Genomic DNA, 7,431 nt, shown 5'->3' on the forward strand with positions numbered 1-7,431 from the left:
TACAAGTATTAATCTGATTCTTGTTGTACAACGTGGCTGCTGTCATAGAGAATGCAAAGATGTATCCAATTCTGCTGGACTGCTGACATGCAATAATGTGCTGTGAAAATGTTTCTCATGAGTATTTAGAAGATGTTGCTCTACTTAATTGGTAAACTATTTATTTAAATCAAAGCAAAGTAAAGCAAAGAAGTCCAGTCACTGTTCTCCATCTACGTTGTCTCTTTCTTGCCAGAAGTAACAGAGCTAAAAACACAGATTGTTATGATTCCCAGTTCAAACAATCAAACTGGCTATTTGAGAAAGAGAAATAAAGGACAAGCATTTGCCTTGATGTTTCAGCAAGCACACTGAATGCTGAGGAGGAAACTTGAACTAAAGCTTTTCATCATCATCACATGGTGACGCTAACTGATGCACATCTGGAAGGGTCTTTGTCTCTATATTTCATTTGGCTGTGCACTTTTCAACCATGTGATCCACATCCTGTGGGCATCATCTCACCTTGAGAAAATCAAAGGATTTATAGATGGATCCTTGAGGCCCATAAAAACAAGACATGTTCATCAAACTCCTTCAAAATAGTATTCAGACAAGATAAAGAAGTTTGCTCTTCTGAGTGAATGCCTGTGCACTCTGTGGTTTCTGTTATACGTATTACTATGACTACAACTTTGAGTAAATGAAAATCTAAATAATAATTCCATCTAACCTCCAGCTCTTCACAGCTCTTTAATGAATCCAAAGAACAGGTAAGCTTTAGTTTTGAATGCAACAGACCAAAGTGGATTACCACAGGCAAAACAAAAGTGAATGGGGGAAAAAGCATTATAAGAGACATCTGAATTGAACATGCACATAATATCCTGGCTTTGGTTCAATATGCTTCAGGGAACACAAGATACGTTTCAAAATCCTATGAAACAAGAATTAAAAAACAGTGGGATAGCGCAAATTGTGTAGGCTGCCCGCAAGGTAAGCGGCAAGAGTGAAGAGGTGCGTAATTCAAATCAATTTCCTGCTATCTGTATATAACAATGAATTTTTCTTTTACAAATGGGAATTGATGACAATATTTTACAGTACATTAAAGCTTCCCATAAAAGTTACAGTAAAAACATTATATACATCTATAGCATGCAATAAAGTATTTTTTTTATTTTATTATTTTTTTTTTATTTAAGTGCATGGTCTAAAGTGCATGGCGCAGTTGCACTCAGGGCGTGTCCGAATCCACTTTTGCTAATTTAATGATGGGAAAACGGTCGGAGCGCACGGGCGCATGGTCTAAACGGCTTGTCCCTATACTCTTAATAAGTAATGGATGTTTTTTGGGCGTAACGTGCAATAAACCAATCAGAGTCTCATCTCCCATCCCCTTTAAAAGCTAGTTGCACTCGCGCCATGGCGGGTTCGCTATTTACATGGTGGAATGCAATTTTTAATTTTTCTAAATGTTTATGTGCTGCTGCACGTCCCTGGGTGAAAGTGTACACACGTTGTGCACACACCTATAGGCGCATATTACAAAACGCGCTCTTTAAATAACAAAGAAAAAATATTGCGCCAGCCAGACTTTAGACCAGGTTTGTGTTGGTCTATGGCGCAGTCTATTTTCAGTTCCTCAAAATAGCAATGCGTCAACAATACGCCTGAACACACCTCTTTTTTAGACCAGCATTTGCTATTTAAACATCGCAGCGAACTAGCAAAAACACGCCACATTGCGCCGGGTGTATGATAGGGCCCCAAGAGTTGAAAAAGTCCCAGGTGTAATTATATTTACATAATTGCATTCTTCAAAAAATAGTGCTCTTAACAGTCACTATCGAGTGCTATCCTTTGAAGTTAGTGCTAGATGATGGCACAAGTCATCTAAAAAATGTCCAATAAAGTGATAAGTAAAAATCAGTAATATCAACCAAAAACCAATATGCAAAAACCACTAACACTGACTGCACCTTGAATGTATGTTTATGTATTTGACTCTGAGAAAACTTTACTGCATCTTTTGCTTACCACTACTCAGGGGAAGGCCATCTTTCAGGCCAGACACAGAGGCACGTCAGAGTGGAGCCTTCGATTGACCGATGTCCTGACAGTGAAACTCATCTAAAATCCTAAGTGCGTTCCCCATTCTCCTTCCCCTGAATCACAGGATCGGCTATAGGATAACAGCAAAGAGAGACATAATGTACAGCGAGTGATGGGAATACTAAGCAGACTGAACTCACAGAGACACAGAGGAGGAAACATCAAAGCTTTTAGGCGAGTACTGATTCCAGTTTTTGCCTACTATTTTTGCGGCTGATTAATTTCTCTTACTTATGATTAAAACAAGTCCTTCCTGGAACGCAATCACCAGACAAAATCCATTGATCAAAGGCTCGTTTACAATCATTTACAACAGAGAAATCTGAGATGAAGTGCCATCTGAGAAGTGCCAAGGGTAGTGAAGCGGCTGCATGTGAAATTTACTGAAAATGATGGAATGCCTCAGACCTATTGAATCCTCAAACATTTTCTCTTCACATTCAAGTCACAACTAGGAGAAGTTACGCAGCGTAATCTTGTAGCTAGTGTTACTTTGTATTCATGATTTGTAGCTGAAGCTGAATGGAGACTGAGAGAAATTCAGTATCTGTATTCAGGATAAGATTACTAATAACATATAGGCAGTGGTTTATATCTCTTTAATGCCTAAATTGTACTAAAGTATTAAACTGTAATTTTTTTTTTTTATTTCTAATGAATAATAAGTAAAAAAATACCCAGACGTGAAACACAGATCACATGGCTGCCCACTAAATAAACAAATGTGATATTAAATATTGATTTGAGTTTATTTTCTAATCTTACCTCTGTATTATGCTAAAGTTTCTGCCAAGAAAAAAACAGTCTATGTTACAATGTAAAATCTGCCTAGCAATAAGACAAACTAAGCAACATAAAAATCATATCCCCTATGGAGAAATTGAATGAGATTTTTACTTCCTAGAATCCCACTTGGCAGAATCAAGTATTCCAGAAAACCGTTAAACGAGTTTCTATAATCCAGTTTTTAAACACGTGGCTACAGTGGTTGCAGCTGTTTTTAATGGTAAATGTTTAGTTTGTGTGATATAGTGTATGTTTCTACAGCTGGAAATTCAATAAAACTCATTATCATGCACCACCACATACTTTCATTATACAGAACTAGCACCATTTTGTGATCTTCATTCATGGGTCCAAGACTGACTAATTATAAATTCTCTTAAACTGAATTATTACATGTTATGGCTGAGCCACATTGCCCGCGGTGACAAGTAGGGGGTCTCTGCCCTCCCAGAGCCTCCACTGCCTCATTTCTGCCTCTAATTATGAAGGTGGGAAGGGAGGTTATACAGACACCCTGCTGCACTACATGCTGATGCTCACATAATAACCTTCTCTCCAAGACGTGCAGGTTTCCACACAGCAACCGTATAAATAAGACGTCCTGTTTGGGAAGCACACTATGGCATTTGTATTAGCTACAGGCGGCTGGTGAGCCAAAATAATTGGAAATCATTTTTAACTTGGATCAACACATTTTTGACATGTTAATCACTGATTTTATCAGCTATCTAGACACAAACAGAGCCAGAATCCATGAATGTCACTAGTTTCAACATAATTCTATTCTGCAGCTCCTTGATATGACATCAAGGTGGAACCAGGTTCTGTAAAACCTTAAAGGGGTCCTTTAGGACTAAATTTTCCTTGATCTTTTGAAGTAGAAAGGCTGATGCACTATGAAATATACTGTAATTCTAATAACTTAAACCGTCTTTCTCTATAAACCATTCAAAAACAGCATTTATTGAAGCTGAACAGCAAAAAATGACTCATTCTGTACTATGTGATACATTTTGTCCTTCGTTTGGTTTCTATTCCTGCACTCTCTTAACCTGTAGCCGCTGTCCACATTGAAAATTCACTGGAGCAAAAGCCTGGTCTTCAAGTATGTTCAACATCAAACACGGACTGGAGAGATTGTGAACAAAAATGGACATGAAGGAAGTTGAAAAATATAGAACATTACATGAAAAGAAAAAAATATAAAAATGGTATAGTCCAGGAAAATATAAATCACAGAATTTAAAAATATGGATAGTGATTTATACGGCTGAGAAAATAGAAGAAATCAAAAAATCTAAAATAATTAAATAAATACATTTAAAAAATAATAATAATATGGGCATCAGTATCAGTATTTTTATCAAAAATAAATAAATCAATAAATTCAAATTACTGTCTTTGTGTTTTATCCACATTAATTTGAAAATTCAGTGTGAAAATCGACTCATGATAATTTTAGCTCCAATCAATTCTGATTAATTAAAAAAAAAAATCACAAAAAACAAGACCAAAAACATAAACATATATTTAAAGCCAAAGTATGATATGACCTCTTTAACATTCAATGCGTAATTCAGCTCTCTCCTCATGGTTATCACTGTTTTGCACACAAGACATCAAAGGCTGTTGATCACAAGACAAAATGAAGGAGGCATGATTTGATTATACAGAAATGAGTTCAAATGGACCACGATTGTTGAATACTGCATGAGATTAAGAGACTGAGTACAAAATACAACCCAGAGCGAGAGAGATCAGATTAAAGGTTGCTAGATAAGTTCATTACAGTCACTTTTCATGTGAGTGGGAGGACACTCAAAATGCACTTCAGCTCAACATGATGCCAGTGCAAGTAATACCGGACCATCATCCCTCATCTACAGACAGAGAGAGAGAGTCAGTGTCCTGAAGATAAAGAGGGTTTGGGAGAGAGAAATACAAGCATGCAGATGTGTGGGGGAACATTCAATTAAGTTTATTCACCACCACCAACTGCCTCGTTAATCAAGAGGAGATAAATATTACAGCACATTAGCTCCATTTATTCTACAAAATCAATTCTTCGCCAGACTATGTTTTCCTTTTCTTTCTGCTCCAAGCTAAAAGAGAAGACAAATCGCTACTTTTTAATACAAGCCCTTAATGCAGATGAATGGTAGTGTCCATCTTTACACAATTCTCCTGTCAGCCTACTTCTCCATAAACAGCTAGCTGCTCCAAAAGCTCCTATCTCTGCCAGAAATTCAATTTATCAAATACCACGGCGAAAGCACACACACTAATGACTATTCACACACACATCTACATATGGACGTTTGTCTCAGTCAGTGTTGGTGGGTAATGAACCTAAAGCAGCTTAGTAGCTAACTTAACCATATTTTTCAGTTGTGTTCCAAAAACGATGATTATTTTATATGCTACTTTGTTTTCACCCGCAGCTTTAAAATCAAACAATGAGGCAATAATCAAACTTGCTCTTCTAAAATGCTCTTTTATCTAATGTCTGGTTCATTTTAGCAGATTGGTTCCAAAGTCTCTGCAGTTTAGGTCTTATATTAATAACTGCACACTGGATTGCATGCTTGCTGTCAATGAAATCTTAAAAGCAGTAGCTTGGTTATAATCCAAAATGGCATACAGACACACAAACCACAGCAACATTAGAGAAGATGAGAGATTCAAATGATGATGGGTGAAAAAAAGAGGCTTAGCAGATACAAAACAGTTTATTCCTGCATTGTCACTGAGACTCATTTTGTCCGACATAGGTTCAGTGGAAAAACTTGCCAATGCCTACATTTTTGCAAATTCCAAAAGCGTACATATATTTACTGCAGTTTAAAAACACCAGAGGCAGGAAAACAGCAAAACTTTAATAGCTTTTTAAACAAATTGCCATGACCTCAAAATGCTCTTACCATAGTGCATGTTTTGTTTAAAAGCATGTGGTTAGTAAGATTTTTTCTTTTTTTTTCAAGAAATGAATGCAGCAAAAATGGATTAAATTTAGAAAAAGTGAAAGTAAAGACATTATAATGTAACAAAAGATTTATATTAATAAATGCTGTTCTTTTGAAATTTCAACTCATCAAAGAATTCATCATGATTTTCAGAAAACACTTAGTTTGCAACACAGATAATAATACATGCACCTACTAAAGTAATTGCTGCTGAAAATTCAGCTTTGCTATCATAAGAATACATTACATTTTAAAATATGTTAGAATAGAAAATGAGGTCCCACTTTATATTAGGTGGCCTTAACTACTATGTACTTTGTACATTTAAATTAATCATTTGATACAATGCATTCATTGTGTATATACATGTTTTTACATAGTACTTCTATTTTTAAAAATACCTGCATTTAATTACATCTGTAATTAATTTATGTAGTTACATTTATAATTACACTGTTTAACCATCCATTACACCTTAACCCACCCTTAAACCTACCCATACCACCAGACCTGTCCTTACCATTTTGCAATTTAATATTAACATAAATACATTGTACTTATTTTTTTAATGTAAGTAAATACTAGTTAAGGCCATCTAATATAAAGTGGGACCGAAAATGGTTATTTTAATTTGTAATAACAATTTCCAATATTGTTGTTGCTGTTTCTGATTGAATGTAGCCTGGGTAAGCATAAGAGACATCTTTCAAAAACACTATATTAAGTCAAAGTTCAGTTTGTATCCATCAATACTTCTTTAATCCCACCATATTTTTTTAACACTGAATTATGCATAGAGGTTTCCTCAAATGGCAGCACGCAGGGTCATATGTTGTCTTCTCATGAAGGAAGTTGGGAACAGTAAGACAAACAGCAGAAATGGTAATGACATAATAGACTTAGAGCTGATGTTTGAGTCCAATTCCCTGCCCCATTAGCCAGGTAATGGCTGATTAAAATGAAGAGGGGTTAGATCCACTGAGTCCTCCCTAGTCATCAGGGCACTGCACTCCCAAAGGTTTGCAGCAACTATTGATGGAAAATCATTACACTGGGATGTGCTGAAATCCATAGTCACCTGAAGGCTCATGAGATAATCTAACTGACTTAAGTGAAGTGCAATTTCTAATTGTCTAACTTGTGTTTCATGAAATCTAATAAAGAGTAAAGGTTTAAAATTATCATTTTTGGGTGAACAAACCCATGTTTTTCTTATGGACTTCTGCTTCTCGATGCTAGCAAACTCATTTTGTATCTTTTTTCACAACATTGGTGCACCTTCTAGAAGCTTCTCTAAGAACGTTTGAGGGTGGTCCTGGTCCCAGTGAAAACTATAAGCTCAGTTCTATCAGTCACTCACTGTCACAGAGACAGAAAAGGTTGAAACACCTAAAACATGAAACAAACTATTAAATGAAGCCCGTTTAAAGGTGGTGACAATCCACCATGACAGTTCCACATATTAATTTATAATATCAACATCAAAGATATTTCAGATTTTCTGCAACTCAAGCTTTTCATAGGAAGATTAATTTTTTTAAAAGGCTGACTGAATCAAACACAGACGGACTGAAAGTGAAAGAGCATT

The sequence above is a fragment of the Cyprinus carpio genome, chromosome B13 (genome assembly GCF_018340385.1).
Source record: "Cyprinus carpio isolate SPL01 chromosome B13, ASM1834038v1, whole genome shotgun sequence".
NCBI lineage: Eukaryota > Metazoa > Chordata > Actinopteri > Cypriniformes > Cyprinidae > Cyprinus > Cyprinus carpio.